The sequence below is a fragment of the Cryptomeria japonica genome, chromosome 5, assembly GCF_030272615.1.
Source record: "Cryptomeria japonica chromosome 5, Sugi_1.0, whole genome shotgun sequence".
Classification (NCBI taxonomy): Eukaryota; Viridiplantae; Streptophyta; class Pinopsida; order Cupressales; family Cupressaceae; genus Cryptomeria; species Cryptomeria japonica.
The window spans coordinates 673,869,314-673,893,663 of NC_081409.1; the positions used below are offsets into that span (position 1 = coordinate 673,869,314).

Sequence of the window (24,350 nt, forward strand, 5' to 3'; positions counted from 1 at the left end):
GACCAAATCCAAAAGAAGAAGATAAAGTTGTCTGTAGAATTCCCAATTGTCTTGGGCGATTATATAGAGTTGTGCCCGAACCTAGCGGCAATTGAAAAGGCAGCAGAGGGATTGGCATTCTACCAGTTACCATTCTACACATCCAGATCCTACTTTGATTCATATCATAAAATTTGGAAGGTTGAAGTTTGTGCATAAGTTTTACCTCGAAAATTTTTGCACTAGTGCCAAGGATGACCTTAAGGTTGGGAAGAAAATTTTGCAGACTACCCCTCAAGATGATTAGGATCGATGAAATAGTACAAGTCCCAGATCAAGTGAAAGAGAATGCAAACGTAATGCAACTGGAGTTTGGAAAGGTCAAGTACCAGCCCATCCAGTTGCCAAATTGGTCAAAACCCGAAGTGGATGACTTAGACATTTTAGCTAGGCCAATTCTGAAGTTCACTAGGCAATGGGTTGATTGACATGTGAGGGTGCTAAAGGAATATTAGCTTAAGCTACCAGTTAATGGGAAATCTGGATTCCCACAATGATGCTACAAAGGGATCGTCACATGCCCAAGCTAAAGAAGGAGAAATTTTGTAGGGAAGAGCTGGACCTAGTGACAGAAAGAGTGGCCCACAGAAGCAAAGGATAAGGAAAAGGAAGGAGGTTCGACCAAATGTTCAACCGGAGGTCCAACCAGATATTCAACAAGAAATCCACCAAGAAAAACCACAACAGAAAAGAGTAAGAGCAAAAGGGGTCCAATCTCCGGCTTGATCTTCCAGTGTACGAGAAGTGGAAATGTTTGCACAAGGGACTTCGGGAAATCAGCCTCAAGATAATGTTTTTGACAATGCCCTAGCACAGGATGTTCTTAGCATCAGTGTTGTGCATAGGCCTACTCAACCAGAATTTCAAAGGCAAGAACTTCCTCCCCATCAAGAGGAGCCTTATCAAGATAGTTTTGTAGAAACAATCCTTGGAGAGATGGAAGAGGCTTCATAGGAGCAGGAACATATGGAATTTCAGGATCAGTTGACAACTGCTCCAGATTGGCTGATAGACAGATTAATAAAAGAACCAGAGAGGGAAATAGATACAACATAGGAGTTGGAAGAACTTTTGAAGAGGATGGATAAACCAACAGAGAAGAAGGTTGCCCAGAAGTTCTCCAAGGTCACAAGGGATGTATCTGGATCTAGAACTTTGCACATAGCCGAGCCTGCACTAGATAAGGACAGAAATGAGATCACGCCAGATGGCTTGTAATTAGAGAAATTGATTTAGGGTGCCTCAAGATAATGTTTTTGACAATGCCCTAGCACGGGATGTTCTTAGCATCAGTGTTGTGCATAGGCCTACTCAACCAAAATTTCAAAGGCAAGAACTTCCTCCCCATCAAGAGGAGCCTTATCAAGATAGTTTTGTAGAAACAATCCTTGGAGAGATGGAAGAGGCTTCATAGGAGCAGGAACATATGGAATTTCAGGATCAGTTGACAACTGCTCCAGATTGGCTGATAGACAGATTAATAAAAGAACCAGAGAGGGAAATAGATACAACATAGGAGTTGGAAGAACTTTTGAAGAGGATGGATAAACCAACAGAGAAGAAGGTTGCCCAGAAGTTCTCCAAGGTCACAAGGGATGTATCTGGATCTAGAACTTTGCACATAGCCGAGCCTGCACTAGATAAGGACAGAAATGAGATCACGCCAGATGGCTTGTAATTAGAGAAATTGATTTAGGGTGTGCTTCCACAATAAAAATAATAGAAGACTTTGAAGGGTCATCCTTGGCCATGACAGAAAAGATGCAAAAGATGAAGGCAAAGTGCAAAAAGCTAAAAAGTGAAAACAGGGCCTTGTACGAGTATATTAAAAGTTTCAAACACCCACTCAGGGAAGAGGATCCGTTTTTTATTCCTCCCTCTTCTCTTCCTAAGGAGTCCATTAATGAAGCTGAAGAGGTTAGGAAGATTGCCCAACATTCAAAGGAGTGGATAAAGGATGTTTTCAACACAGCCGGGAAATTCATTAAAGACTTAGCTAGCCTTCATTCTACACTTGTTGCCCTCTTGAACCGGCTGGAAGTTGCGGATGGTGCATGGGAAAATATTCACATTTATCAGGACCTGACCATTTCACGACTCAGAGCCTTGATGAAAGTCCCAAAGCAAACACTAATGGATGGGAAGGTGATCCAAGAGAACGAAGTTTATGACTTCCTGCAGTGGTTTTGTGTCGTCTGCACTAGAAGGGAGACCTTTGAGAGATTCAACAAGAGTCTTTGACCTTGAAAGACTCAATCAGGAAGGTGCGGGAGGAAATTCTCAACACAGTTGAGACATTGTTTGCGAGGAAGTTGAATGAAGGCGGAGTGACAGAAAAATTTCTAAGGGCTCAGTTGCATGAATTCTTCTTTGTGGGAGCATTTTCCAAAGCCCACTTTGAGAATGTTTCTTCCTTTTCCAGCACTATGTTGAGGACACGAGAAATGGTAGTAGAATGGGAAAGTTTTCTATCCAAGAATGAAGAAAAAATTTCTTTGACGGAGTTCCAGATAGAGAGCATGCCAAGTGTCTTCGTAGGAGAATTAAAGGTCGTCATCGCCAAATTCATTGCATATGCCATAAATGAACGAGATAATGGTCGTCCATTTTTAGACGAGGATCTTTTGACCGAGACATATTGGCATACTTAGTGCTGGAATATTTTGACTAAGAGGTAGTCGGGTCAACACATGAAGGATTAATGGAGCATCTTTTGCATGCAGCCATCACATTTGAAGCATTATGGCAGATTCCTTTTGCATGCAGTCGTCGCATATAGATTTGATGGTGCATTTATGACATGATGGGGCAATTTTGCATGGAGGGAATATTCATTGCATGTTAGGCAAATTTAGTAGAGAATGGTGCATTTAATGCATTTTGGATGTGCTGGAATTAATTGTATATGGGCATCATGGGCATTTATTGTAGATTCCCACCTTGTTGAATCATGTGTGGGGAATCTTTTAGAGAAAAGACCTAGTTAGGGTTTTGCATGTAGCCAAGGCATGAAGCCTATATAAAAGGGTGACCCCCCTCATTTGTAGAGGAGGAGAAATTGCTTTTTGAGATTGTTGCAATAAGTTTTGAAGCAATTAACTTAATACATTGTTCAATTTGATGGTGTATACTTGTGTTGTTTTATGACTTGCATGGTCTCACTCTCTTCACTTAGATTAGATTTGCTTTCAAGTTGTTAGATGAACGGGATTTGATGAGATTGTTTATAGTGCAAACCATTGCTCATACCTTTTGTTAGTAGTTGATTGTTACTAACTTTGTAAGATTAGTCTGAGCCTTTTATATGTGTGAACTTAAATTCAATCATCAGGTGGATATTGTTCTATGATGGTGTCCATTGGTGGTATGAAAAACTCTTGCACAACCTTTGAAGATTGCACCGCCTTTGTGTAGTTGTCTCGAAGTGGTGAAGCAAAGTGTGGTTTGGTTTCACTTAAGCAATCCCTGTCTCCTTGTTATTAGATTTAGATTAGATTAGAATAGCGTTTCTAAATCCTTCCCATTTACTTTCCACATATTTTAAGTTGAAAAATCCTAAAAACAAGCCTTTCATTGCTAAATCATTCGTGAGTAAATTCCTTGAAAGTTGCGAAATTGTTTAATCTTCTTTGAATGTGTGTGTAAGTCCCCTTGGATTACTAGTATATCACATCAACCAACTCAGTCACATCCATTGCGAAAAGGAACCTTGGAGTCGATTGTTTGAACTCACAACAATCTTAGCATACAATCGTACTTTCATCAAGAGAGAGTGAAGTGACCGTTAGGCAACTTTATTATGTGTTCAACGCTGTCAAAAAAACACGTCAACAGTTCACTCTTGAAAGATCTCATCTATTTCTTTATATGAGGAGTAGTTCTCAGGCCAAGGAAAGCTCCTATAAATTTGTAGGATCTTCAATGACCAGAAACTTATTCTTTTAATCTACCATAGAAGATATTTTTGGAGGAATTTCTATTTTTTGAAAGCAACCCTTTGAGGGGAAGGAGCGCCTATCTATACTTTGAATAGATGCTGGTGTAGAAAAAAATTCAACTCTGCATTGTTCTTGGCAGGCATTTCATTGACAATTATTTAACTGTATTTTAGATTCATTGGAATAGAGGAAACCAATTAGGAGACAACAGCCTTCTTAGGGGAGAAAAGTTTTATGTGTAGCAGGAGGATCAACAGTTGCAAGAAAAGTACTAAAGAGATTTGTCTATAAATATAAGAGAGCACATGGCAGATTTCTATCATTATGTGGAGCGGGTGTGTTGAACATTTTCCAGACTCCCTGCACTAGTTACTTTGACTTGCAAGATGTCAAAGATGAACAAGAACAATAAGCAATTGGCCAGCACTTAACAAAGTATGATACCCATTTAAGAAACGGTCCAAAGAGGATTATGAGATAACAGGTATGAGAGATTGGCAAAAAAAGAAAGAAAGAAGTAAAGATTGTTGAAGACAATGGAGGACACATGACAAAATAAATAAGAAACGGTCCAAAGGGAATCCATTTGAACGAGAAACAGATTATGTTAAAGGAGTTGAAGAGAGACCAATCACAGTAAATCTTGACCAAAACAAACACAGGAAAGTCAGAACTGAAAAAGTCACAGATATCAAACGACAGCAAAGGACATGTATCACTCAATGACTAGGAGATCAAAATTGCGATGGCTAAGGAGAGCCCAGCAGCATGTACACCCATTCTACAAGAAAATATTTCTAACACACTGAGTGACAAGAAGAAGCTGGTAAAATGTAGAGGAATGATACAAAGGAAATTACTTGAATTCCCGAATTCTGCAACTTAGACGATAACAATTCTATGCACAGATTACAAAAAAAATCTCATATACCACCTACTAGAAACCAGGACTATTGAAGAGAGGATGGAAAAGAAAGAGGAATCACTTGCTTGTGACTTGCAGCCTACTATTGTTCAAGGAAAAGATGAGAATCAGTCAACAAGCCTCGAAGTTTGGACTCTCAGCCAAACATGTGGAAGCCCCAAGGAGGATGAAGCCCTGCTCACAAGTTCACTTCAGCCTTATGTGGGTGTGGACAATCAAGAATCAAACCAATTATCAGATTCCAGCTACATGCGAGGTATGATAGTCTACGGTGAGATTGATTTTCCTTGTTTCATACACATGATTACACTAAGAAATACTTGTTAAGATCAGATGACCAATATTGTCTAAGAGAGCTGATTTTAGAAACTAGGAGATTGCCTAATAGGAAGGTCCTACAATTTGATAATGAAATTGGTTTGTCATGGGTACTTCACCATTGTGGGGTTGGTTGGAGGCAAATAAAATAACAGCTAAGGAGGTGCAGGTATGTATCAGTTTTATGACAACTAAGGCAGCTAAGAAAACATGTGTCTTCCAGCTGGACACCTCATAGACCAGCACTTATGGGGATACAACCTACTCTGGAAAAAGATGCAATTAAGTACAATGAAGACACTTTGAAGAAGCATGCACATGATTCTAATTTTCTGAAAGTGACCAGTAGTCCTTTGCCATCACATGAGCCTTGCATTGAGGACCACTCAAGAATGGATTGATAAGTATGAAGTTAAAGATGAAAATTCAGACTTCTCACAGTCTGATTTTGCATCAGCAGTTGAAAAAGAGCTTGAGGTAAATGATCCTACTCTCTGTTGTGGCGATATTCCCTTGATTGAATATGATGTTGACCTACCTTCAAAACGTGAGTTTTGTGGAAGACAAGTTACGAAGGAAGCTGTTTTTAAATGGCATGATGATGAAGGCAAGTCAGAACATTTGTTTGAAGATGTTAGTTTTCAAGAATCACATCACTTGGAAGGTCAAATAGGGTAAACAAAGACATGATTATTCTTGTCCTGGCTCACGTTGATGACACTCATAAGATGCTGGCAGCTTATTTTTGGAAGACTCTAGGAGGACACAAAAGCCTTGAAGGAGAACTATCTCTTGCATTTTTACAAGTATTCAATGAAGCTTTGGTTGTGATGAAATTAAATTATATACACCTACTTTGGATAGAGATCATTGCCTCCAGCTTGATGAGATATATTTTAATACATTAAGAAGAAAAGAAGATGAATCGTCTCTTGCAGCCACACCTGAGGAAGAGGAAAATAAGAAAATAGTAGACGGGATGGAGGATCTTCAAAGAGAAGAGGATTTAGTTTGCAACCATTTTCAGTTAGATACTTCTTTTGGACCAGCCTTTGTTGAAGAGCAGCTTCTTAGTGAAGAAGTTACAATGAAGGCTCAAACTATGATCAAAGGTGAAAAGATTGTTTATACTCCTTCTGGGCCATCAACTGATAGTGGTGCATGATGCTGCCCTAAATTCAGAAAATTCAGAAAATTCAGATTTTTCAATCATTGACAACAGTACTTCAGTTGACAACCTGGAGGAGAATGGTTTTGGGTGTGGTACACACTTTGGCACAACAAAAATCAATGGTGCACCTATGAACATGACAGCCAAGAGGATGGAGGCTTGAATCAAGCTTGAAGCATGTGATTTTCAGTTACAGACATATCTTGGTGCAGCACTAGATGAAGAACCTTCAACAAAGAAGAAAGGAGTGTTTAAGCTCTTGAGGACACTACGGAAAGGTATGACTGCCATTCTGATTTTTCGCTTGGCAACAAAAGTCCCGCCCAAATGTTGCGGTGGTGTGGATTCCCGCTGGGCGTGTACCCAAGGCTAGGACCCACCCACGTTCGGGCAGCCAGGTGTCCACGAGGGGGCTGGCCTGGCTGGCACTCGGGTGGGATGGAAACCCCACTCTCAATGCCATTGGACGCCATTCACCACAAGTCCTGGCTTTTGGAGTAGTGGTGGCCTTGCTTGGTATCAAAGCCGAGGTCTCGAGGTCGAGCCCCACGAAGTGTGGTGGGCTGTGATGTCCTAGCCTAAATGCTGCGGTGGTGCGAATTCCCGTTGGGCGTGTACGCAGGGCTGGGACCCACCCATGATCGGGCAGCCACGTGTCCACGAGGGAGCTGGCCTGTGCTGGCACTCTAGTGGGACGGAAACCCCACTCTTAATGCCACTGGGCGCCATTCACCACAAGTCCGGGCTTTTGGCGTACTTCTGGATCTTTAGCCTACTTATGGATGTTTAGCCTATTCCTAGCCATCGTAGGCTAATTTCTGGATTTTTAGCCTATGGATGTTTAGCCTATTCCTAGCCATCGTAGGCTAATTTCTGGATTTTTAGCCTACTTATGGATGTTTAGCCTATTCCTGGCCATCGTAAGCTAATGAGCATGGTTAGGGGGTCGATGGTGGCAGATATCTAGTCAATGGATGATCTACTATAATATCCCTTGCTACTAATATATGTCTGAAAATGTTGAATTTGGACTCAAGGAATATTGTCGAACAATAGTCCTTCAATCCCTTTAACCTGCTGTTATAAATTTCTGATTGCTTTGTTTGTGGTTTGTTAGATACCAAATGATGATTTTGAAGGTTCTCCAATGATGCAAATTGACTAAATGATAATAAGAAAGTTATGCAACAATATACAATGTTTTCAAGGCACATAAGCGTCTAAATCTGAAAGGGACATTTATTTAAACAATTCACATACAACTTCAGATTTGCTTCAGACTAATCCTCTTTGATCGAGCGTACAATAGCGAAGATTACAAACTGATTATATATGAAATCAGGAACTATTTTGCAATGCAAGAATCCCTATCCAAGCTCTAAATGGCTGTCGTTACTTCAGATTAATATTCAGACTTATAATCATGCATATACAATGGAAGCAACAAGTAAAACCTGAATTTTATGGTGGCAATGAGCAGAAAATCAAATAGAGAAGATCTCAGAATTTCCTTAGAATTTTAGACATCTCCAAAGGTGAAATCACCCTCCTTGAAGCTGGCTGCCCCTGCCTTAGTGATGGAGATCAAACAATAAATAAATGCAACACTTAATCAACCTTCTTAAGCACTTGAATTGATTGTTGTGTAGTTGCTCAAATACCCACAACCACTAGATGCCTCAATATGAAGATATGTCTTGCCAATGGTGCCCTTGCTGTAGCATATCAGACCTGATGAATTAATAAATGCAGCCTTGAAACTCCCCCAATTTGTTTCTAAAATGATCTCCAAGCAGCTACGAAGAGTCTGAGCCAATGCCCACAAAATTTGGATGCAAGGAGGTGCCAAAACGAACCAAAATCTGAGTATGAATATGCAGATTGAACCCCCTTCAATGGCTGAAAATAAGCTCTAATGAAAAATCTGTAAGACCTCCAATGTAGCACAAATTGGACCTTTGAATGAAGCCAACCCTTTTGGCAATAATTCAGCTGATAGTTTCACAGCCTCAAAATTGCGCAATCAATGGGAGTTTTTTGTTCTCAAAGACCCATGTAGAAAAACTACGGAAGCCCTAAGCTCCACAAAACTCAACAATGCAAATATCAATTCCTAGATGCCCATGGAGCTTGGCTTGATCTTCTTTTAGACTTTTTTCAATCCATCTTCAAGAAGCTTCTAGATATTATTTAATTGTTTAAGTGACTTTGAGATTATTTTATTTAGTCACTTTATTAATTTAATAAAATATAAAGTCATCTTTAAAATATAAAATAATGAGATAATTCTATATAATATTATCTCCCTTATTTCTCCAATCCAACTGAACCCAAGAGATCATCCACTGACTAGATATCTACCACCATCGACCCCCTGACCATGCTCATTAGCCTACGAGGACCAAGAATAGGCTAAATGTCCAAAAGCAATCATTAGCTAAAAAGGGGACATTATAGTCTGCCCTCCTTGAAATTGCTTGTCCCCAAGGAATCTCGGCTGCAAAGAAAACTCTTCCCCACTAGGATCCCAAGGATAGGTATGTGTAATGCCCCTGCTATAACCAAATAGCTCCTGTAACACCAGCATTAGCACAACTAACTGGATTTGCTGAATCAACTCAATCTCACTATCAGGTGTCACAGAAGTATGAACCTCAAAAGGAAGCAACTCAGAAGACCGACCATATTTGTTTCCAATCCCTGCGCAAAGCGAGCTATCATACAAGCTGTCCATCATATGCGCTACTGAACTATGCATCTGAAATGAATCATGTAAATGAGGATCAAATGTAAAGTTGTACGCTCTCCTCACCATGTACACTTCTGAAGTTTCCTTTGCAAGTCCTGTTTGAAATCCCCATGTACTAGAAGGATCCCAAACACTACTATCAATGTTCATCTCAAGACGGAAGTCAAGAGTGTGAGCATTATCTAACTCTGAGAGAGGATTATCATCATGAATGCCATCTACTCCCTGGACAGAAGCTGAATCGACACCATCATCCCACGTACAAGTCCTAGAGGAAATCATCTCCTCCTGTTGAAGTTGTCCAATGACAATCTCTATAGTGCCAATGTAGAATCTAATGCTTGAATTACCCATGACACCCATTTCCTGAGTGTGAATACTCATGCTATTACCATCAACGAGTGTTCTAGTTGTCCTACATGAATGAGACTCTGGTATAAATGATGTGCATCTAGCCAAACTCAACTCTGAACAAAGCTCATCAACATATCTTTGGGAATCCTGAAGTGCCAACTGAATACTCACCAAAAATCCCTAACAACCTCAAGTTCTTAAGAGAGCTTATCAACTTCTCTCCTTTCCTCATCAAAGCATCTGAATACATCCCAACAAGGCTAAGGGTATCTTTGTCTGAAAGAAGGTTCAAATAATCTGACTTCATTATTCCTGTACCTTCTTTGATAACCTACAAATCATCATGAGAAGACTCTGCTCCAATTCCCTTTTGTCTTCTCTCTAACTGAACTGTCCAAAGATGACCCTCAATCTATTTGTAAAAACCCCACATGAAGAAACCCCAAACTGTTCTTGTTTCTTCATGTTTGGAATCTTTACCAAGTCCTTTAATAGACCAAACTCATCAATTTCATCGTTGTTATTAGAACAAAGTGCATTTTCAGATTCATCTTCTCTTTGAAATAAGGGTCTTCTAATGCTATGCATCCTTTTGTGCCTTGCTATGTTGATGAGATTGACCTTCCTTATGACTTCCTAAAGATGCTGTCTTGCATTGGCAGCCACTAATTTAGCCTTTTTGGCTTTTTGCAACCATTCTTCGTTCATCTGTTCAGACCTCTTTACCTCTTCAATGCCAAAGTATACCAAACCAGCTCTCATATGCTTGATATCTTCATGTTTATCAATAGGTGTAGGGCTGTCATCAATGGGTGATATCATAGTATTGGCTTTCTCATAATCACAAGCTTCCTATCTCATGAGAATGATCGTGCATAACGCCGCTGTCCTCAAACAAATCAGTAATGACATCATGCCATTGTAATGTGTCACCTTCATCATGTGTAATCAAAACACTAGTGGCTGCTCCACTGAGTATAGGATCAACTTTCACATCCACCTCAAGTTGCCCAATCAAATGATGATGAGCACTCTCAAACGAGCTCTCTAACTCAAAATTTGCATTGTGAAATGAGTCTGAATCAGCATCACTCATCTCATGGGAAGTATAATGTGTACCTCAGCAGATGACTCAACTGGCAAAGTAGAAGTTGTTGGTATGACAGTATCTTCACCTACTTCTACCTCCAATGTATCTGCATGTCCATCTAACTCGCGATCCTAGAGCTCCATGCCAACAATTGAATCTTCAAACTTATTTTCTAAGGTCTGATTTGAAAAATCAAACTCATCATGACATGAATCCCCATCATACAATGAGTCATTAGTACCCAATTTTTGAGTACTACCATGTGACAACTCAAGAATAGTGTCCTACATATATGTAGACGCTGCTGACCCATGTGGACGCAAGGTATCATAACTGCTGTCATAAAAATTAGAAGTGCTAAGGGACATATTCACCATGGAATCTTCATTCGTGGCACTAGTATCTTGAGTGCCAATACCCAAGGTCACTCCCATAACCTCTGGTGAAACTTTTTGTAAGTATTGATGTAGACAAATCATCACCCAAGGTTGTTCTAATGTCTTCTTGATTCAAATCAAGCATGTCTATCAATTTCATCATATACATTTTTACATACCCTACTTCTATCGAAGTGGGCCAATGTAATCTTCCCAAGAGCTTGTTGATCATACCTTCCACCATTCCTCCTCCTCCTATGATTCATGAACTGATCAAAAGTCTATTGTTCTCTAAGATCGGGAGGAAGAGTATTATACTCCATGTAAGCTTGCCTCGCATCATCACCAAATGGTACTACAACCACAACCTGTGGTTGTTCTTCTCTGTGTAAAGGTAGGGAAAAGAGGTCTAGAGGCTGATCCTCTAGTGATTGCAGCGTGATGGGTTGTCCTTTCTCCCTCGTCGTTGCCATTGTTCCCATTGACTCCACTGCTTTCAATCGTGTTGTTATGCTGATGTATATGATGATTCTGAGCTACTTGTTGATCCATCTTTGCTAGTAAGCGTGACATCATATCAATCATCCCATCAAACTTCTTTTCCAATCTATAAGCCAACCACTTCTTGTTTTTGGCAAACCGATTTTGAGTACCTGGAATTTCATTTCTGTTGTCTATAACTTTTGCTGGCATATAATGATATCATCAAATAATATATTCCTTTTGCAATGACCTCAAGACTGAATTAGAAGTTAAATAGAATGTTTTTATTGATTTTTCCAGATTATGAGATGACTGAAAATCTCTTGCAAATATGAAGCTACAGAGCATAGGCATTTCTATAAGCAGTTTGAATGCAATTTCCAAAACCCATTATTGACAAAAGATGCAATGCAATATTCTATCTTTCCAATGAAGGGCATCTAGTCAATGAGCTGTTACAACAAATTCCAGAATTCAAGAGACTGAAAATGCTAGGGACTGAACAATGCAAAGAGATTCTGCAGCTAATTGTCATTATAACAAACAGTTGTCATACAATTCTTCAACGCAAATCTCTTGAACACAGTATGTGATAGCTTCATACAATTATTCCCTCTTACAGATGATCTCAAAACAACAATTTTATTGGAAATGCAATGCAGGAAATGAGGAGCCTGTAATTGCAATTCTGGAAATAGATCTCTTTACAATTTCCAACTTATCAAGCAAAAATCAAATCCCTTAGTTATTCTAATTTTGGTCCTGACCATTAAAATTGGAAAATAATCGAACCAACAACAATGTCCAATCTACCCGACAGGATGGCAGAATCTTGGCTCTGATACCACTGTAATATCCCTTGCTGATATATGTCTGAAAATGTTGAATTTGGACTCAAGGAATATTGTCAAACAATTGTCCCTCAACCCTTTAAACTGCTGTTATAAATTTCTGATTGCTTTGTTTGTGGTTTGTTAGATACCAAATGATGTTTTGGAAGGTTCACCAATGATGCAAATTGACTAAATGATAATAAGAAAGTTATGCAACAATATACAATGTTTTCAAGACACATAAGTGTCTAAATCTGAAACGAACATTTAGTCAAACAATTCACATACAACTTCAAATTTGCTTCAGACTAATCCTCTTTGATTGTGCATACAATAGCGCAGATTACAAACTGATTATATATGAAATCGGGAATTATTTTGCAATGCAATGAATCCCTATCCAAGCTCTAATGGCTGCCGTTACTACAGATTAATATTCAGACTTATAATCATGCATATACAATGGAAATAACAAGTAAAACCTGATTTTTATGGTGGCAATGAGAAGAAAATCAAATGGAGAAAATCTCGGAATTTCCTTGGAATTTTAGAGACCTCCAAAGGTGAAACCGCCCTCCTTGAAGCTGGCCGCCCCTGCCTTAGTGATGTAGATCAAACAATAAATAAATGCAACACTTAATCACCCTTCTTAAGCACTTGAATTGATTGTTGTGTAGTTGCTCAAATACCCACAACCACTGGATGCCTCAATATGAAGATATGAATAGATATGTCTTGCCAATGGTGCCCTTGCTGTAGCATATCAGACCTGATGAATTAATAAATGCAGCCTTGAAACTCCCTCAATTTGTTCCTAAAATGATCTCCAAGCAGCTACAAAGAGTCTGAGCCAATGCCCACAAAATTCGGATGCAAGGAGGTGCCAAAACGAACCAAAATCTGAGTATGAATATGCAGATTGAACCCCCTTCAATGGCTGAAAATAAGCTCTAATGAAAAATTTGTAAGACCTCCAATGTAGCACAAATTGGACATTTGAATGAAGCCCACCCTTTTGGCAATAATTCAGCTGATAGTTTCACAGCCTCAAAATTGTGCAATCAATGGGAGTTTTCGTTCCCAAAGGCCCATGTTAAAAAACTGCAGAAGCACAAATTGGACCTTGGAATGAAGCCCACCCTTTTGGCAATAATTCAGCTGATAGTTTCACAGCCTCAAAATTGTGCAATCAATGGGAGTTTTCGTTCCCAAAGGCCCATGTAAAAAACTGCAGAAGCACAAATTGGACCTTTGAATGAAGCCCACCCTTTTGGCAATAATTCAGCTGATAGTTTCACAGCCTCAAAATTGTGCAATCAATGGAAGTTTTCGTTCCCAAAGGCCCATGTAAAAAAACTGCAGAAGCACAAATTGGACCTTTGAATGAAGCCCACCCTTTTGGCAATAATTCAGCTGATAGTTTCACAGCCTCAAAATTGTGCAATCAATGGGAGTTTTCGTTCCCAAAGGCCCATGTAAAAAAACTGCAGAAGCCCTAAGCTCCACAAAACTCAACAATACAAATATCAATTCCTGGATGCCCATGAAGCTTGGCTTGATCTTCTTTTATACTTTTTAAATCCATCTTCAAGAAGCTTCTAGAAATAATATTAAAATATTATTTAATTGTTTAAGTGACTTTAAGATTATTTTATTTAGTCACTTTATTAATTTAATAAAATATAAAGTCATCTTTAAAATATAGAATAATGAGATAACTCTATATAATATTAAATTAATTATTATCTCCCTTATTTCTCCAATCCAAATGAACCTAGGAGATCATCCACTGACTACATATCTGCCACCATCGACCCCCTAACCATGCTCATTAGCCTACGAGGGCCAAGAATAGGCTAAACGTGCAGAAGCAATCATTGGCTAAAAAGGAGACATTACATGGTAAGAAGTAGTTCGGAAAATTTTGTTTGTATACATTATGAGGTTCATGAGTTTCCTCTTTTAGAGAATCCAATGAAGGCTCAAATCATAGAGGAAGATGGAATAGCCGAGCACAAACTTGGTGGGTCAGCCACTAGTGTTATACCTACATGTGTAGAGGGAAGCATAAGTGTCTTGGATGAACCTTTGGTCATTTGTGGAGAGTTTGAGGAGTTATTTCTCCTAGAGGCTTTCATGGTAGAGCTTACTTTTTTTGGACCAGCCTGTAAAGGAGTGAACATGGATGAGGGCATTAGTGACTCAGCTTTGATTAAGTGTGAAGTTGTGTGGCATTTACTTGGAGTGGATAAGTCTCAACTGAGCCTTGATGCATGGGATGACGACACCACAAAGATTTCAGGGACATCAGCTGATTGGAGGAGTGGGAAAGGATTGTATTATCTTTCTCTTATTGGAGGTTGGCTTATTGATGAACTCCCATTATCCATTGTCATTGAAGATACTTATTGCTTCCCTTGGAGTGAGGTTCTCAGTCGAATAGATGTTGTCCTCATATACAACAGCATCATATGGTATATTATCACAACTGATTATGCGCTAGGATGATCATTGTTCCCATCCTTGGGAACCCATACAAACTTGGATGGACATTGGGCGTTGTTGGCATGATAAGGGACTTCTACCCCTCGATTTTCATTGGCATGAGAGTGTGATGATTTGGGATCCATCAATCAGCTTGGTAGTGGAAATGCTTCAAGATAACAGAGTTGCAGAGTTCGGCACTGCTGGTTACATCAAACTGGAGCAGTGGAGTGATGTAATGTTTTTCATATGGCTAGTTTGGGGGATCCTAGTGGTGCAACAAAGAATTGCTTGAGGAAAAGCAATGTTTGGGCCGGGAAGACTATAATATCCCCAATTTTTTAAGGTGTCATTTAATTAAATTGATTTTTATTAAGTTATCAAAATATAAATAAAATATTCATACGATAACGTTTCCTGGAGGGCTTTATAAGGTCCTGGAGTTGTATCAAGGGCATGCTTTGATTTGATAAACGACTTATAAAATCTGGAGACAAAAACCTTCAAGAGTTGATAGAAGAGATGGATGAAAATCTAACTCTTCCTGGGAGTGGATTCACAATGGAGTTCACAGCTGGACCAAATTTGTGGTCTCCTTTGAAGACAAATTTGTTGAAATTTTTTAAGGTGGATCTAATTAAATTGATTTTTATTAAGTTATCAAAATATAAATAAAATATGCATACGATGAGGTTTCCTGGAGACTTTATAAGGTCCTGGAGTTGTATCAAGGGCATGCTTTGATTTGATAAACGACTTATAAAATCTGGAGACAAAAACCTTCAAGAGTTGATAGAAGAGTTGGACGGAAATCTAACTCTTCCTGGGAGTGGATTCACAACGGAGTTCACAGCTGGACCAAATTTGTGGTCTCCTTTGAAGACAAATTTGTTGAAATAAGTTATTGATAGACCTAAAGTAATTGGTATCAATCTAAAAAAAAAATATTTATTTTTGCGCATTGCAATTGCCATTTTGTTAAACAGTAGCAAATCGATATTCTAAGGTCATGGCTTGATGAGTATTGCGGAGATTATTGAATAGAGCCGATAAACATTAAGAAGGCTAAATTCTAGGAATTATATCATATCGATATAATATTTGTGGGGTTCTCAGCTATATTAGTTTTCAGCTAGTGATTACTATACCTTGGTTGATATTGCAAGCTCAATAAAGTTGAAGGGAAGGTATTTTCCCTAAAATAATTGTGGATTTCTACCTGGGGAAAGACATAATAAGGTTACGAGCCACTTATAATTGGGGAAAGACAATATTGAATTATTGAAGAGGAAACATTAGAATTCCTTTGGTTTTCCCATGCCTATGCAAACAGCTTCCACACCTTGTGATTGCGAACCTACACTTAACACATATGCACTCTCTTCATCAGCGAGGATTCTCATCAGTTCACGAAGGAATGATTTCGACATGGCCTGTATTCATGGAAGCTTTCATCGGCGAGGATTCTCATCAGCTCATGAAGGAATGATTTCGGCATTGCCTGTATTCATGGAAGGTGTAAGGGAGTATTTTCCTTGTGACACGACCAAATACGAGTGTGTGTTTCTGTAGGTGATTCATGGTCACAGTTCAGGTGCTATCTAGGACTTGGCGCATCTTCTGAAAGATATTTACAGAGGATTTGGTACTCTCTATTGCTAACAGTGATATGAGAAGATTGGCATATAAGGCACATATGGTTGTAATTTGTATACTGGCTGGTATTAATGACAGTGCCTTACAATGTTGGTCATTAATGACCCTTCCATTGAATGTATTCTGCTATACAAATGGCTTTATGAAATTCTTGTAATTTTCTTCCAACTCCATTCATGCATTATTTTGGAAGCACTTGAACAACAATTCAAACTTAGGTAAAACTCAAAAATACAGTTGACAAACTAAACAAGGATATTTCATCATTTGACCGTTTACACAAAATTTGTATCATCATTATGCACGACAATGAATATATATCACTAACCATAATTGATGAATACGAACTTTAGGCACACCATAAGATCTTGATGCACACTTCACATAAAAGAAATAACAATAGTAGAATGTTATGTTATATATATCATTCAATTAATGTAATATAACTTATTAGTACCTTCAAATAAAAACCTATACAACTCAATGGAATATATGTCATTAGTACCTTCAAATCAAGCCCATAATACAACTCAACAATATATCTGTAGATCTCGCATGCAAGAACTATAATCATTGCCATGTCACTCAACCATGATGCATGTACAAGAAAAATTCATATATGTCATTAGAACCTTCACTCAAAAATTTATATCATTATCATCCATGAATAAGCACACTAAGCATGGGATTTTTACAATCACTAGTCATGATGCAAGTTTAACATAAAATCTATAACAATTATAGGATGCTATGTCATTTATGCCATTCAACCTAATGGACACTATATATGACATATTCCATTAGAACATAAGATTCAACATCACACTCAAAATTAGTATCATTATCATTCGTGAATAAGCGCACTAAGCACACTATAGGAGTTTTATGCTATGTCACAAGAACACAAAACACTCTCTAAAGGTTAAATGTAGATTAGTTATGTAATTTTCATACAAAACCCATACAAATTAATCACATATACAACATTATTAATTTTAAACAAATATTTACAACATAATTATGTGTTATTATATCCTAAATACAAATGCCATATAATCAAATACAAGTCGTGGTGCATAGCTAATATGTACCTAACCACTATGGAGTGTTTAATGCTCTTGTGCACTAATTTTCACAATAAAAAAGCCTATACAATCATCATACATGAGTGAATGTCACTCAACCATGATGCATGAACAAGCACACTAGGCACACCATATGAGTTTAATTCAACCTTTAAACAATCACCATAGAACTCAATGGTATATATATCATTAGAACCTTCAAACATAACTCATCTAGTTAACTCAATGACAAATATCATTAAATCCTTCATATTAAATTCATGCAATTGTCATTCACATGAATGAATGTCATTCAACCACAATGCATGGCAAACACACTATACACACCATAGGAGTTTGATGCAACCTTCAAACAAAACCCATTCAAATCAATAACGAATTTTTCATTAAAACCTTGAAAAAAAACCAAACAACCCGATGATATATTTATTGTTAAAACCTTTGTGTAAAAGTCATTCAATCATCACACAAAAATAAATATTAAACAAGTGCACTCATAACCCCATAGAAATTGGATGCAACATTTAAACAAAACCCATATAAGTCAATGACATATATGTGCCATTAGAACTGCAAAAAAAAAACTTTACAAGAAATATTTGCTTATTTCCACCCCTTTTAATTTTCATTAAGAAAACACACATTCTAATATATTTTACATTAGAATTGGCTATATCTAAAAAGTAATAATATCTAAAGAGTAACCCAAAGTACGACTAATTGGCGTGTTCTAATACAGAGTTTATCTGTGAGTTTTATTGCTACATAGAACAGAAAAGTGCACCTTGCTTCTTCTGACATGGCTGTTCGCCTGAAACCAAATGGCAAGCTTTTATAATTCTGAAACTTGAACAAAAGTAATGTTAAAACATGGGTCTTCTAAACTTCCACGGTGAGCGTTGCAAGCTTTTATCATTCTTAAGTGATGTTATAATAAGTCTTTATTCTCCCGAGAATCTTATTAAGGGGGGATTTAGGTGTCCCTGAACTGGATGTGAGATTACAACAGCATGGGGAGACATAAAATAGCTCTCTGAATGACTGTCCTAAGAAATTTTTTCAGAAGTGAATAGGTCAAAAAAGTTGAATAAATTAAAGAAATTCAAAACTGTATTATATTTGGGTAGAAGTTAAACAGATGTGCTTGTGTGGAAAAAGTATTCTATAGAAAATTAGAGCCTATTAAAAGGTCCAAAAGCTGGATATAAATACTGCAACACAGTGGGATCAGAAATACAGCTTACAGCATTGTATTACTAACACAATTTGTACAAGACAAACACAGCCTACACATTTTATCCATGAAAAGCTCATGGGATTAGCAGCCACAATTAGATATGTTGCTTTGATTTATAAGTAACAAAACATAGCCATTTAAAGAACTAAAACTAATATTTCATGTATTGTTGATATAATTAGAGCCTATTTAAAAGGCCCAAAGGCTAGAAATAAATACTGCAACACAGTTGGATCAGAAATACAGCTTACAGCATTATATTACTAACACAATTTGTACAAGACAAACACAGCCTACACATTTTATCCATGAAAGCTCATGGGATTAGCAGCCACAATTAGATATGTTGCTTTGATTTATGAGTAACAAAACATGGCCATTTTAAGAACTAGAACTAATATTTCATGTATTGTTGATATAAAACTTGAGCATTTTACATCAAACTATTTAAAATGATTAAACTAATAATACAAATATGAAAATAAAATTCAGACATTCATCATTTGCATAATAACAAATTAACTGCTATAAGAAATTAAAATTAACCAATCACAAACATTGCCCACACTAGAAGATAGTGGTGACAAAGGCTGCTACAAATTAGAGATGATTACAATTCTATTCAAAAACAAAGTTTTTAGATTGCGACGAACATTGCATTAGAGAAAAGGTTTTATTATTTAGGAAGATTATAAAAAAATATTATGATAAAAAGTATTCCAATTTGCCTGAAAAATATTATCATAGAGAAAACCTCATGGTGCAACTTGAAAAATTGAGTTGGTTTATTTGCTGCCCACCTCCCCTACTCATTGACTTGAATAGAAGTACATCCTAGAGATCCTATAACAGTAGAAGTTATTGATGACATATTCAGATCAAATATCTCTTCTCTATCTCACACACCCAACACAAGTTCTGCTACAACAAAAGTTGTAAGACAATTGTAGGCAAGACCCTTACTACATTGCCAATGCTTCCAATTCTATATACCGCCATTTAAAGTTGTTTTTCAATGCTCTTGCTTTAAAACTTCGCAGCTATGGAATGTTAATTTAGCTACTTTTGGTTAAAAAGTGTGCATTTTTTTATTAGTTTGCCATCTTACTGTATTTAGTGGTGCAGTTTCCCCTGCTTGAATTGAACAAGCCACTGTGGATGGTGGTGTTTGGGTTGGGTAAGAATAATCTGCCTTGAATTATTTCTCTTATTTTATTATTCTCTATTATTCTTCTCCTTTATTATTCTTCTCTTTTATTTATTTTCTAGTGTCATTTTTCTAGCTCCATTTCATCTATCCACTACAATTAAATGTAGTAGAAATAATGCAAGTTCTAAATGACCACTACTCAAATGTCATGTACTGTTTTCTTGGGCATTAATATGAAGGTGACACGAAATTCAAAATAACAAGCGGAAGAGAATGGCAGATTTTATGCATATGTAGTGTTTTCTAAAGTATTCACCATATTTGCATAACATCTAGAGAGCATTCATGATGGTTTAAATTTAAAAATCACTTGAATGACCACAACATGACCCACAACAAAACATTAAACTGATGTTCATTAAAACTGATGTTGCTCACTCTAGGTAGAGTTGATGAAAGTGGCCACAAATACCACAACAAGGACTGAGTGTAGTATGCAGGAAAAAATATTAAAAATGGTTGGCCTTATCCTTGCACCATAAGCTTGCATCCCTCAACTTTTGTTTTCTTCTAAAAATGCTGCTCTACTAAAGTTGTCTTTTACATGTTGAGACTACATTTATAAATCAATTTTTGTCTAAACCAACAAAATAGTTTCCTGAATAATAGCCTAACCAGTGAGTCATAGAACATGGGAAACCTAGAAAGCCTAACCAGTGAGCCATATTAAAAATGGTTGGCCTTATCCTTGCACCATAAGCTCCCTTAACTTTTGTTTTCTTCTAAAAATACTGCTCTACTAAAGTTGTTTTTTACATGTTGAGACTACATTTATAAATCAATTTTTGTCTAACCCAACAAAACAGTTTCCTGCATAATAGCCTAACCAGTGAGCCATAGAACATGGGAAACCTAGAAAGCATTCCATCGTATTCTTTAATGAGGCTTTTCATAACTCTATCAAAAAGTGTTGTACTGCATTCAAACCAATTCCAGCTGATCTAAGCTTAAGTCAAAAGCATGTTGTTAACAGAAAAAAATGCTTTCAAACCAATTTCAGCAAAGTCAAATCTATAGTATTAAATTAGAAAATAGATTGTCCAAATGTAGTTTGCATTGCTTCCAAATCATTTTTCAATTACTTTTCAAACTTATATCCTATTTCAAAGTAATCTGAGTTTTTTTATTGTTTACATTAGAAAACTATTAGAATTTAATTGACTTGGAGAAATAATAGACTATCCCAGGAGGCTCAAGTCTTTATATACACAGCAGTAAAAACACATTACAACAAACAATTGACAAAACCCTAAACAGCAAATCTTCCATTGACAGATAGGAAATGGGCTAATAATTTTCCTACGGTATATTTCTGATACAAATAACAGAAATCATAAAGAGCTTACAAATTTACGATCCCTATCAGTTCCCTCTGGCAGATATTAAACGGGTTAACAATTTTCCTGTGGCAGATGGTCTCCTTACTATTGCCTCATGATAAAGATTCAGATAAGGCTCTGATGGGTGCAACCGTGCAAGGGTAAAGAGTCCTAACACAGAGGTTCTATGGTTGAAGCGTACAATCAAAAAATGAGGGGAGCTCATGGGCTAATCTTGTGCAATGAGTACATCCTCACTAATGAGTGTCATGCCTGTAGTTTCACGTCTAGGATGGGGTAATTGGTTCACTCTGAGGGATGAGATTGCTACAAAGAAAACATTATAAACAAATTTTCCTAATGAAACTTAACTTGAATAATATATATTAAAAACTGGTAAGCAGGTACATTACCTAGTAGTAAGAAGAATAGTTCTGCCTTTCTCATTACTGTGTTGCCGCCTCCTCTTCACTACCTCTTCTCTTTCCTGTATTGCTGCCTCCTCTTCTCTGCCTCTTCTTTTGCAAGTTGCAACACAACATTGGCAAAGAAGCCTAATATTCACAAAGGGGAAGAAAACATCTGTAAAAGAAGATACCATCATTCACAACGGTCATTATTTGGCAGGAGATCCATGAAACCAAAAAAAAAAAACAAGTAACTGCTTTCCAATAATACTAATTTCACAAAGAATAATGACAAGCAGCAGCAAAAATTTTTACTCAATGGATCAATTTACAAGGACATTGACTACTGTGAAGCACAGTACACATAATGAGACAATGTGCCTTGATTTATTAAAATCAACAGAATGTTTTAGTAAAACAACGTATACTAACACAATTGACTGCAAGGTTCCTAGGTATTAATAATTGTTTAGAAAGGGATGAAAATATTTTACAAAATGAGAACGCAATTAATCTCAAAAAGCTCAGTAGCGACAAAGAAATTAACTCAAAAGATATTGACCATACCAAGGCGTGATAGTAGTTTGCCTTATCAAAACCTTATATCTAATCACAGGCATATAGGACAAAGGGCCTTTTCCTTACCATCAACATTTTAGATGACAATAATCATCATTCATGCAATTTCACAGAAGATAATAAGGTAGCAAATTTATAGTTCAAATGTAAGGAATATCAATACACGATGAATAAACCAATATAAATGAACATCACATTTGAAATTTAAATTATTATGAGAACTGATTGCTTTAAAGCCGATTATAGACAGATTAAAAAAAACATCTACTATCATTGACATATAGCACCTCTACCATATGGCTATGAAATGTGGCATACCACTAATCTAATTTTTGCCAGGTTGCCTTCTTTCCCGTTGACTTCTCTATCCACTGCAAATGATCTAAAAGAGTTTATGTCCATCTAACCCATGTGGTGTTTTCCTGAAGTACTACCATCATCAAAACTGTTCTCAAAACCTCTTTCATTGATATGCATGAAGGGTGATGTTTCAAAGGCTTCTGCTAGCGTATGCTGCAAAAGAAACGTAGAAGTTATCACTTGCTAACTCCTTTAATATCACAGAGTTAAAATGAGCTTGCATGGAAAAGATAAACTATGCAGAAAACCTAGTGCAAAAGTTATATGGAGAGGTCATACTCGTTGTCTTCCAACCAAATTTAACATCAAACTTGAGACTGAAATATAGATCAGCGCTATTAAATACACAAAATCTATCATTCTTCGAAAATAACAACCTAGTACTTTGCTGCAGTTGAAAGTATCCCAAATAAAAGACAATCAGTTTCCAACAACACAAGATCAAACACAAGATCCTTCATAGACTCCATAATAGTCCTTGCAGGCTATGTGTGAAAACCACAAAGACACAAAACATTATGATCAAAAATAAAGAGTGAAACATCATCTTCGTGATATTAAAGATCACTTACATAAATTGGACTAATCTGCCTCTTCTCATCCTGTGCTGTAGCCTCCTTTTCTCTGCTTCTTTTGTGGTGCCCCTAGGAAAAAGACCACAACAAAAGACATGGGAAAAAAATAACATAACACAATAGAAAATCAAAATGTACAGAAAAAAAACACGAGCAGACACAACAGTGTGCACACTGAAACAAAGCTACAAGGAAAACAAGTAACCCTAAGAAAAAATGAGGAAAGAAAACATGTGAAAAAGAAGATAACAACATTCACAGAGGAAGGAAAAAGTTAAAACATCTATAAAAAAATGGAAAACTGTTCTCTGCAAAAGGGAATGAGTAATACAATTCTGCTCACGGTTATTTATAATTGCTCCTAATTTTAAATTCCTTACTCCCTAACGGCACTTGCTTTTCTCCTTCGTTCCAGAGATTTTTTTGTAACGCTGCATTTTTATGAAAAAGGTGTAATCTCCAACGGTGCAATTTCATTCTGTTCTCCGCAAAAGGGAATGCGTAATACAATTCTGCTCACAGTTATTTATAATTCCTCCTAATTTTAAATTCCTTACTCCCTAACTGCACTTGCTTTTTTCCTTCGTTCCAGAGATTTTTTTGTAACGGTGCATTTTTATGAAAAAGGTGTAATCTCCAACGGTGCAATTTCATTGATTTATAGATTTATATATCACATATTGAAGGCATCTTCCATGTCGCTGCGATTTTTTCATGCCATTTGGGGGAAGTAGCATGTTGCCCAGGATTTCGTCGGAGTTAATTTGAATGAAATTGCCCTCTTTATTCATCACTTCGTCACTAAATTCAGATCAGATTACAAGTATTTCTTATTTTAATGTTTGGGAATAAAAATTTGGAAGCTGCCAATTAATTACAGTACTGTGATGTTTTGAATTCACGGGATCTCCTTTTCCTTGCCCCATTCGGCTGTGTTGGAGGGAATTTAGTTGGTTTTTTTTTTAAGTTTTTTTGCTTAGTTTTTCTTTAAATTAATTTGTTTCTAATATAAGATTTACATGGTGAAAGACGAATGTCTCTTTTCAGATTTTGTGGGTCATGAAAATAGTATTTTTCTGAATTAAATATGCTTTGTTATTTATATTGGAAAAAATCTTTAAAATTATAAATAACGTAAATTAGATTAAGTTCATATTTCAT

General features: G+C 37.0%; 1 long non-coding RNA gene across 4 annotated transcripts in view; it reads right to left on the reverse strand.

Moving 5' to 3' along the window:
• The window catches only part of LOC131039503 (uncharacterized), a 58,727-nt gene extending 34,668 nt beyond the window's left edge, over positions 1-24,059 (reverse strand). Inside the window, exons 1-5 of one of the 4 annotated variants that reach the window (XR_009104662.2) lie at positions 23,533-24,059; positions 23,187-23,258; positions 22,573-22,767; positions 21,682-21,850; positions 18,138-18,342 (exon numbers count right to left, since the gene is read on the reverse strand). This is a non-coding gene — a long non-coding RNA (uncharacterized LOC131039503). The other 3 variants (XR_009104663.2, XR_009104661.2, XR_009104660.2) reach the window with 3 other exon arrangements.
• Between the last annotated feature and the right edge of the window lie 291 nt (positions 24,060-24,350).